Source organism: Phyllostomus discolor, chromosome 7 (genome assembly GCF_004126475.2).
Source record: "Phyllostomus discolor isolate MPI-MPIP mPhyDis1 chromosome 7, mPhyDis1.pri.v3, whole genome shotgun sequence".
Lineage (NCBI taxonomy): Eukaryota > Metazoa > Chordata > Mammalia > Chiroptera > Phyllostomidae > Phyllostomus > Phyllostomus discolor.
In genome coordinates this window covers 60,443,417-60,454,852 of record NC_040909.2, presented here as the reverse complement: position 1 = coordinate 60,454,852, position 11,436 = coordinate 60,443,417, and positions in this window count along the sequence as shown.

The window sequence follows — 11,436 nt, the reverse complement described above, 5'->3', positions numbered from 1 at the left end:
ATGAAAACTAAATGATAATGCACCATTAGTAATACATGAAGATTTGGCATTATAAGTCTTATTAATAGGATTTTAATAATCTTACCTCCCCCCTCTACCAATTCCTAAATATCCCAGTCAAAGTAAATTAAACCCATTAATCAAGTGGTATTAATTATATAAAATACAGGATACAGGCAGAACTAAGAGGTGACTAACAGTCCTCATTATGTTTAATTTTGTTCCCCAGCAAATAATAATAAATTCAAATGGTATCACTGCAATAAAACATTTAATTTTTCAAGAGCAGGTAAAGACACATTATAATTAGTTCCCTATTATGTGTTGTCATTTAGGTGGTAATAGATGCAGTTGTGTAGCCCAGCCAGTCTTAAGCTAAAGATTTAAAGTGTGATCTCAATTCCTCTGTCACCTTTGAAAATGTCTCCCCATGTGGAACTTACTGGAGATGTGGGCAGGTGCTGACTTGAGGTTTGGTGTTCATGAATTCATTTTTGATTCAACAGATCTCAGTTGAGTGTCAGATCTGTATGGAGAATTCTGGGCACTGGTGTTCCAACAGTGAATAATTAGAATAAGTGCCTCCCATCATGAACTTATACCCAAACTGGAACAAAATCCATTCTTCTTATCTTAGCCTTGAAGCTCTCCATGATCTGTCCCCAGCCTACTTCTCAGACTTCATCTCATGCCACCTTCCTCCTTTCTCATTTGCCCCTGCTACCAGATCTTTTGCTGTTTCTCAAACATGCCACCCTAATTCCTGCACTGTGTGTTCTGTATTTGCCCTTTCTGTTTAGGATTGTGTTTCCCTTGAATCTCCATGTGACTCTTTTTCTCCTTACTAAGTTCTGTGACTAAAAGAGCTCTGTTCCAACCACTGTTATACAAAGAAGCTCCCAAAACATTGTTATATTACTTTTTAGGCATTTTTTATAGAATTCATCACTGTTCAAGTTACCTTTCTTATTTATTTGCTTGTTGTTCATCTTTCACTCATTCTCAATAGAATATAAACCTCACAGGAGAAAGGACCATGTCTGATCTCTTCACTGCAATTCCAGTATACATGTAGCCCAGCATATTATAGGTTCTCAATAAATGTTATTGGCTGTAGCTGATTATATTTTTAAAGATGGTGACAATAATATCTCCCATCCCACATGGTTTTTCTAAGACCTAAGTCCTAGTGGAGACTAATTCCTTACCCTTTCAACCAGGTGGATGGGCTTAGACTTGTTTGTAATCAATAGGAAGTGGTAGAAGCAATAACACATAACTTCAGAAGCTAGGTCATAAAAGGTGATACATCTTGCCTTTGGAGTCCAAATTCACACACATTGAGAGGCCCTGAGAATACACAAAGAGAGTGCATTGTCCACTCAGTCCCTAGCTGCTTCAGCCACCATTGGGCTTAAAACCACATAAAAGACCCTAGACCAAAACCACCCAGCAGAGCCTTTCAAAATTTGACTGGTAGAAATGAGGAGAGAGAATAAAATTATTATTTTTGTTTGAAACCACCAAGTTTCTGAATGATGTGTTACATGGCAATGGATAACCAGGACAGTGACTGGCAACCTGAGTGAATAAATGAACTAACAAACCCAGTAGAGCATATCACATCCAGGCTGGTTCAGAATGGAGAGGAGAATGTGTTATTAAGGCGGAGACTATGTTTTGGAGATTAATATGTCTAAGTAGAAATCAAATACTTCAGACAAATTTCAATATCAATTGTCCTCAAAATAATACAGATTTAATTATTCTGTTAATCGTATAATATCCAAACACTATGAGACATTTTCACCACTATGCAGAAAACATATGACACAAACTTTGTTTCCTATCACAAGTTTACACTTTTTCATGGTAGATATTACTAATTATAGACAACATTATTTATTTTTTAATTTTTAAAAAATTTCAATTAGTTTATATTCAGTATTGCTCTTATTAGTTTCAAATGGTTAGACCATCATATACATACACTTTACAAAGTATCCACCCAATATTTCCAGTAATCAGCTGGTACCATACAGAGTAATAACAATACAGTAGAAGATGGTGGCAAGGTAGGAGGGAACAGATTCCACTTCCCCCTACACACAAGAGAAAACCTAGCCAACCTATGGAGGAACAGAGCACACAGCCAACAGTACCCCAGCATATATGAAGATAGACCAAAAATTGTAGTGGACATTGAAAAACCAGATGGTAAGGAGAATGCTTCAGGGCAATAAGGTCCCAGGGACCAGTGTGGAGACCACAGTGGCTGCAGCCCCAGGCCTGGCACCTGCCAGGTCTGCCACAGGGTTTTGGGGAGAGAGCTGGGTCAACATCTCCCTCCCCGGCCAAACAAGGTTTGAACAGCACAGGGAGAGACCTGGTTACTTGAAGTCGCAGAGAGGGGAATAAGGACTAAGTGGCAAACACATAGCAGCGGTGAGCACCCACAGAGTCTTTGGACACCACCTGGGAAGTGTTGAGAGTTGGGCCATGATAGGCCTGAAACAGATGGTCTGGTTGGAAAATTTGGCTGTGCCAGAGACCAGGCCTCTGTACAGAGCAATAGGCTTGAGTAGAAAGAATATCTCAAGGAGAAAAAGTGAAAAAAGAGACTGTTTAGGGAATTCTCCTGCAGCAGCCACTCCGGTCTCCTCCCTACCCAGCCAGGCAGCACTCCCAAGGTGGCACAGAAGGCCCTTTGCAACCACATAGCCCTGGGAAGAGTGTGCACTTGAACCTGAGGGACAGGATGTGACCTGGCAGAGTGCACACACATACAACCTGGGGAGATTGCATTCTGCAGAAGGCCCCAAGCCCACAACCATAACCCTGAGGAGAGTGTGCTCTGCAGAAGGGCTGGATTCCACACCCAAAGCCCCTGGGAAATGCACCCAGCTAGCCCTGGGGAGAGTGTGTATCCAAGGCTGACTGAGTGTGGATCAGAAAGGGAGAAAAGTGAAACCAGTCATCTCTCAGTCTGCTGAAGCCAGGAAGACCAGCAAACCCAGTTTAGCTAGTTTGAAACAAGAAACAGGCTTTTAAAAAAATTTTAAATTATTCTTTATTTTTTATTTTTATTATTTCTTAACTTTCACCTCCTTTTTCTTCCCTTTCCTTCTTTCATGATTTATTCCTTCTTCTTTCTTTCCGACTTTATCTCTTCCTCCTTCCTTCCTCCTCCCCCTCCTCCTCCCCCCCCTCCTCCTCCTTCTTCTTCAATTCCCACAAGTGAGACAAAAAACCTAGAACTGTGCAAAGACCAGAGGTGGATCCAAACAAGGGTCATCACAACAGCTGAGACAGTGAGACAAAGTTCACTTTGCTATTACAGAGAAGTGGCAAGTTATTGCATATTTATATTATTATTTTTTAATTCCTCTTACATCCTTCATTTTAATAGTATTTTTGTATTTCTCTTCTTTATGTTTAGTCTTCTTTACTTGGCTAGTTAAATTGTATCGTTTGACAGATTCCCCGTGCTCTCTCTTTCATAATGTATTGCTAATTTACTGTCCTTCTTTTCACTTGGGTTCCATTAGCAGAAACTAAAGGTTTTATACTCCCTATTCTTGAACCCAGATCACATAGGTTTTGTCATATGATTGTTGCTCCATTATTATTATAAATAATAGCTGTTCCAAACAATTGTAAATACTACACAACACCCCTGCCAGATTGTAGGCCAATTCATGGCTTCCTAAACTCTATTACTGTAGTGGTTAACACTATTCTCTCACATACTACACCTATTTACTATCCTTTATTCTCACCTTACCTCAGAATATGACCTCCCACAGCCTCACTGCTCTCTAGATCTAACTCATAATACTTCCTTCCCCAACAAGAATCTTATCTTCTTTCCATCCTTTCTAAAAAAAAAAAAAAAAAAAGGCTAGTTGGGTGGAATATCAGTTAACACTATACATAGACAAAGGATCTCCCATCTCTTCTCCACTGGCTTCTACTGTAAATATCATAGAATAGCCTCTTGCTATCTCAAACCATTTCACCTTCACCCTCCGAATGATCACAAAAAAAAAAAAAAAAGAATAGGTGGAAACTGTGAACACGAGGATACCCACCGTAAGAGGAAACACAACAAAAAGGAACAACCAACAGATAACAACAGGAGAAGGTGAAGAAGGGAGTGGAAGCCACACTCAACTCCACCCAGGACCTATCAGTACATACAAATAAATAGTGGAGAAATTACCCAGAACGAACAACTGAACAACAGCAAGACAGAATCCTCAAAACCTTGTACACATGGAAGAACCAGCTTCGACACAACCTGCCCTCACCAGCACAACAAAATACAAGAGGTGATGGACAGAGCGACCCTCAGGTACCCAGCTGGCAGGAAGGACCCACCAAAGAAAGACCCAATAACAATCAAAACCCAAAGACAAACACAGAACCAACTTAAACGACAGCCCAAGACCAGTGAGCTCGGGAGATCAAGGACACGGCACCACTGAATCTCACAGGTATTCTACCATAGAAGTTTACACCATAAACCTACAGAGTCAGAACAGATTGATTTAAGAAGCTGAGGCTAACAAGAAGAGTCTCACAAACGATGGGAAGACAAAGGAACAATCCCCAAATGAAAGGAAAGGGGAAGCCTCAGAAAGAATGCTAAATGAAATAGAGGCAACAACTATCAGATATTGACTTCAAAGCAAAGCTTATCAGGAAGCTCAATGAGCTCACAGTGAATTACCAGAAGCCACAGGGAAACTACGATGAGCTCACTGCAAACTATATCAACATGAAACAGGAAATAGAAAGTATCAATAACAGCCAGGAGGAAATGAAGAATACAATTTCTGAACTGAAGAACACAGTAGAAGGATCAAAAGCAAAATCGATAAAGCAAAAGATCGGATCAGTGAGCTGGAGAACAAAGTAGAAAAAGAACACCCAGAAAGAGCAAGAAAAGAAAAAGAAGCTGAAAAAGAATGAAGAAGGATTAAAAGAAATGCCAGACAATATGAAATATAATAAAATGCGTATAATAAGGATACCAGAAGGAGAAGAGCAAGGGATAGAAAACTTGTTTGAAAGGGTAATGATGGAAAACTTCCCTAATTTGATAAGAGAAAAAGTCACACAAATCCAGGCAACACAGAGAATCTGAATCAACAGGAACCTAAAGAGGCCCACTTCAAGACACAGCATAATTAAAGTGGCAAAATTCCAAGACAAAGACAGAATCCTAAAGGCAGCAAGGTAAAAATAGAAAGTAACATGCAAGGCAGCCTCAATAAGGTTAGCAGCTGACTTCCCAAAGGACACCCTCCAAGCCAGAAGAGAATGGCAAGAAATATTCCAAGTAATGAGAACCAGAGGCCTGCAATGAAGACTACATTATTCAGCAGGGTTATCAATTAAAATAGAAGGCCAAATAAGAAGCTTCCCAACGAAAGAAGTCTTAAAGAATATACCTCCTGCAAACAAGTTCTACAAGACATACTAAAGGTTCTGCTTTAAGAACAGTAAGAAAAACAGTGAGAGAGAGAAAGAGAGAGAGAGAGAGAGAGAGAGAGAGAGAGCGAGCAAGAGAGAGAGAGAGAGAGGAATACAAGCATGAACAAGTGGTAGTGAATTAGTACTTATTAATAATAACATAAACATAAATGAATTAAATACTCCAATCAAAAGACATAGACTAGAAGAATGGATAAGGAAGCATGACCCAAACATACGCTGCCTACAAAAGACCCACCTCAGGACAAAAAACCTACACAGACATACTGCAGGGCTAGAAACAAATTTCCAAGTAAATGGGCAGGAAAAAAAAATCTGGAGTAGCAATACTCCTATCAGATGGAATAGACTATAAAGAGGAGCAATAAAAAGTAGACCCAGATGGTCACTTCAAAATACTCAAAGGAAGAATTCATCAAAAAGACATAAACATTGTAAATATATATGCACTCAACATAGGAGCACCCAAATACACAAAGACAATCTTGGAGGACTTCAAGAAAGATATTGACAACATCACAATTATACTAGGGAATTTAACACTCCACTGTAAAAAATGGACAGATCTTTCAAGCTAAATATCAACAAAGATATTGTGGCATTGAACAATACCCTAGATGAAATGGAATTAACTGATATATAGAGAGAGCCTTTCATCCCAAAGAAGCAAAATACACATTCTTTTCAAATGCACATGGAACACTTTCAAAGATAGACCACATGATAGGACACAAAAAAGCCTCAACAAATTCAAGAAAACTGAAATCATAGAAAGCATTTTCTCTGACCACAAGGCCTAAAACTAGAAATCAACCTCAAGGAAAACAATCCAGAACACTCAAATTCTTGGAGATTGAATAGCATGCTATTAAACAATGAATGGGTCAAGAAGGACATTAGGGAAGAAATCAAAAAGTTTCTGGAAACAAATGAAATGAACTGACAACAGTTCAAAACTTATGGGACACAGTGAAGGCAGTCCTGAGACGAAAGTTCTTAGAAATACAGGCCTACCAAAAAAAGATAGAAACATTTCAAATAAACAATCTAACCCTATGCCTACAAGAACTCAAGGAACAACAACAAAGACAGCCCAGAACAAGTAAAAGGAAGGAAATAGCCGAGATCAGAGCAGAATTAAATGACATAGAGACTAAAGGCACAATTCTAAGGATTAATGAATGCAGGAGCTTGTTCTTTGAAAAGACAAACAAAATCAACAAACTTTTAAGAAATTTCATCAAGAAAAAAAGAGAGGATCCAAATAAACACAACCAGAAATAAAAGAGGAGAAATTACAATTGACACCATAGGAACACAAAGGATTGTAAGAAGTTACTATGAAGAAGTATATGCCAAGAAATTTGAAAACCTAGGTGAAATGGACAAATTTCTAGAAAAATATAATCTCCCAAAATTGAATGAAGAAGAAGCAGAAAGCCTGAACAGACCAATAACAGGTGAAGCAATTGGAACAGTAATCAAAAAACTCTCAACACACAAAAGCCCTGAACCAGATGGTTTCACAGGAGAACTTTACAAAGCTTTAAAGGGAGCTAAGCCCTATCCTTCACAGATTATTCCAAAATATTTAAGAATTCAGAAGACCCCAAAACTCTTTTTATGAAGCCAGCATCATCCTAATCCCCAAAATAGATAAAGACACAACAAAGAAAGAAAACTTCAGGCCAATATCGCTGATGAACATAAATGCTAAAATCCTCAACCAGATATTGGAAAACCACATCCAACAATACATTAAAAATCGTACACCATGACCAAGTGGGATTCATCCCAGGGATGCAATGATGGTACCATATTCACAAATCAATAAATGTAATACATCACATAAATAAAAGCAAAGAGAAAAATCACATAACCATATCAATAGATGCAGAAACAGCATTTGATAAGGTTCAGCACCCATTTATGGTAAAAACACTCAGCAAAGTGGGAATAGAGGAAGCATTCTTCAACATAATAAAGGCCTTATATGAGAGACCTACAGCCAACATTATACTCAATGGGTAAAATCTAAAATCTTTTCCACTAAGATCAGGAAGAAATCAAGGTTGTCCTCGTTCACCACTTCTATTCAACAAGGTATTGGAAGTTTTCACCACAGTGATCACATAAGAAAAGGGAATAAATGGTATCCAAATTGGAAAGGAGGAAACAAAGCTGTCATTGTTTGCAGATGATATGATACTGTACATAAAAAATGCTGTAGACTCTGCCAAAACACTGCTCAACTTAATGAATGAATTTGGCAAAAACACTGCTGTTTTGTATCCTTCATACAAACACTGCTGTTTTGTATCCTGCATACAAAGTCAGTATCCAGAAATCAAAGGCATTTTTGTATATTTTTGTATACCAACAAAGAAACAGCAGAAGGAGAAATCAAGAAAAAAATCCCATTTGATATTGCAACAAGAAAAATAAAATACCTTAGAATAAACCTAACCAAAGAGGTAAAAGACATGTATGCAGAAAACTACACAACACTTTCCTTGAAAGAAATCAAGGAAGACACAAACAAATGTAAACATATACCATGTTCATGGATCAGAAGAATTAACATCATTGAAATTTCCATACTACCCAAAGCAATTTACAGATTCAATGCAATACCTATTAAAGTACCAATGGCATATTTCACAGACATAGAACAAACACTTCAAAAGTTTATATAAAACCATAAATGACACCAAATAGCTTCAGCAATATTGAGAAAGAAGAGCTAGGTAGGAGGGATCACAATACATAATACCAAACTGTATAACAAGGCCACTGTAATCAAAACAGCCAGTACTGGCATAAAAACAGGCACATAGACCAATGGAACAGAACAGAGAGCCCCGAAATAAACACAAGTCTCTACAGGCAATTACTATTCAACAAAACAGGCAGAAACATAAAATGGAGTAAAAATAGTCTCTTCAACAAATGGTGTTGGGAGAGCTGGACAGCTACATACAAAAAATGAAATTTGAGAAACTACTTACACCATACTCAAAAATAAATTCAAGGTAGATAAAAGATTTAAATATGTCATGACACCATTAAAGTCCTAGAGGAGAACATAGGCAGGAAATTCTCAGATATTCCATGCAGTAACATTTTCAGTGATGTGTCCCCTAGAGCAAGGAACATAAAGGAAGAATAAACAAATGGAACCTCATCAAAATCAAAAGCTTCTGCACAGCTAAAGAAAACAATATTAAAATAAACAGAGAACCAACCACATGGGAAGACATATTTGCCAATGATACTTCAGACAAGGCTTTAATCCCCCAAATATATAAAGAACACTCACAACTCCACTCTAAGATAAGCAACCCAATTAAAAAATGGGCAAAGGACTGGAACAGACACTTCTCCAAGAAGGACATACAGAGGATCCAGAGACACATGAAAAGATGCGCACTATCTCTAGCTATCAGAGAGATGCAAATTAAAACCACAATGAGATAACACTTCACACCAGTCAGAATGGCTATCATAAACAAAGCAACAAACAAGTGTTGGAGAGGTTGTGGAGGGAAAGGAACCCTAGTGCACTGCTGGTGGGATTGCAGACTGGTACAGCCACTTTGGAAAACAGTATGGAATTTTCTCAGAAAACTAAAACTGGATCTACATATTGGCCCAGCAATTCCACTGATAGGATTATATCTTAAGAACCCTAAAACACCAATCCAAAAGAACCAATGCACCCTAATGATCATAGCAGCACAATTTACAATAGACAAATGCTGGAAGCAACCTAGGTGCCCATCAGCAAATGAATGGATCAAAAAAAACTATGGTACATTTACATAATGGAATTTTATGCAGCAGAAAGAAAGAAGGAGCTCCTACCCTCTGCCACAGCATGGATGGAACTGGAAAGCATTATGCTAAGCAAAATAAACCAAGCAGTGAAAGACAAATACCATATGATCTCACCTTTAACAGGAACCTAATCAACAAAACAAACAAACAAGCAAGACACTGAAATAGAGAACAGGCTGACAGTGACCAGAAGGGATAGGAGAGGGAATTTCATGAGAAAGGGACGAGGGTTTTCAGAAACAACTATACAGGACGCATGGACATATTTATAACAATACCATAGAGTATATTCCCTACACTTTACTTTACACCCCAATGACTATTTTGTAACTACCAATTTGTACTTCTCAATCCCTTCATATTTTTTGCTCAGTTCATCAAGTCACTTCCCCTCTGACAACCATTCATATGTTCTCTATATCTGAGGCTGTTTCTATTTTGTTTGTTCATTTGTTTTGTTCTTTATATTCTACATGTAAATGAAATCATATGGTATTTCTATTTGTCTGTCTGATTTATTTCACTTACAATAATAACCCTGGGTACATCCATGCTGTCACAAATGGTAAGATTTTCTTATTTTTATGGCCAAGTAATATTACATTGTATATATGTACCACAACTTTTTAAAATTATTTTATTGTTGTTCAAGTACAGTTGTATACATTTCCCTGCACCCTAGCCACCCCCAACTCCAGCCTCTGATTCCCCTCTTGGTTTTGTCCATGTGTCCTTTATACTTGTTCCTGAAAACCCTTCACCCTTTCCCCTCCATTATCTATTTCCACCTCCCCTCTGGTTACTGTCATCTTGTTCCCAATTTCAATGTCTTTGGTTATATTTTGCTTGCTTGCTTGTTTGTTGATTAGGTTCCACTTAAAGGTGAGATCATATGGTATTTGTTCCTCACCACCTGGCTTATTTCACTTAGTATAATGCTCTCCAGTTCTATCCATGCTGCTATGAAGGGTAGGAGCACCTTCTTTCCTTCTGCTGTGTAAAATTCCATTGTGTAAATGTACCATAGTTTTTTGATCCATTCATTTACTGATGGGCACCTAAGTTTCTTCCAGCACTTGGTTATTGTAAATTGTCCTGCTATGAACATTGGGGTTCATGGATTCTTATGGATTGGTGTTTCAGGGTTCTTACGATATAATAATCTCAGAAGTGGAATTGCCAGGACAAAAGGCAATTCCAGTTTTAGTTTTCTGAGAAAATTCCATACTGTTTTCCACAGTGATTGCACGAGTCTGTATTATCACCAATAGTGCACTAGGGTTCCCCTTTCTCCACATCCTCTCCAACACTTGTTTATGATGGCCATTCTGACTGGTGTGAAGTGGTATCTTATTGTGGTTTTAATTTGCATCTCTCTGATGGGTAGTGATGCTGAGCATATTTTCATATGTCTCTGGGCCCTGTGTATATCCTCCTTGGATAAGTGTCTATCAGGTCTTTTGCCATTTTTTATTGTGTTTTTTTTTTTGTCTCCCTGGAGTGGATTCATGAGTATTCTTTATATATTTTGGAGATTAAACCCTTGTCTGAAGTATCATTGACAAATATGTTTGCACATACGGTTTGTTCTCTTTTCATTTTAATGCTGTTCTCTTTAGCCATGCAGAAACTTTTATTTTGATGAGGTTTTATTTGTTTATTCTTTTCTTTTTTTTTTTTTCAAAGATTTTATTTATTTATTTTTGGAGAGGGAAGGGAGGGAGAAACAGAGAGAGAGAAACATCAATGTGCGGTTGCTGGGGGTCATGGCCTGCAACCCAGGCATGTGGCCTGACTGGGAATCGAACCTGCGACACTTTGGTTCCCAGCCCGCGTTCAATCCACTGAGCTATGCCAGCCAGGCTTGTTTATTCTTTTCTTTATGTCCCTTGCTGTAGGGGGCATATCAGTGAGAATATTGCTGTGTGAAATATCTGAGATTTTACTACTAATGATTTTTTCCAGGACTTTTATGGTATCACGACTTATATTTAAATCTTTCAGCCACCTTGAATTTGTTTTTGTGAATGGTGTAAGTTGGTGCTTGAGTTTCATATTTTTGCATGTAGCTGTCCAGATCTCCCAACACCATTTGTTGAA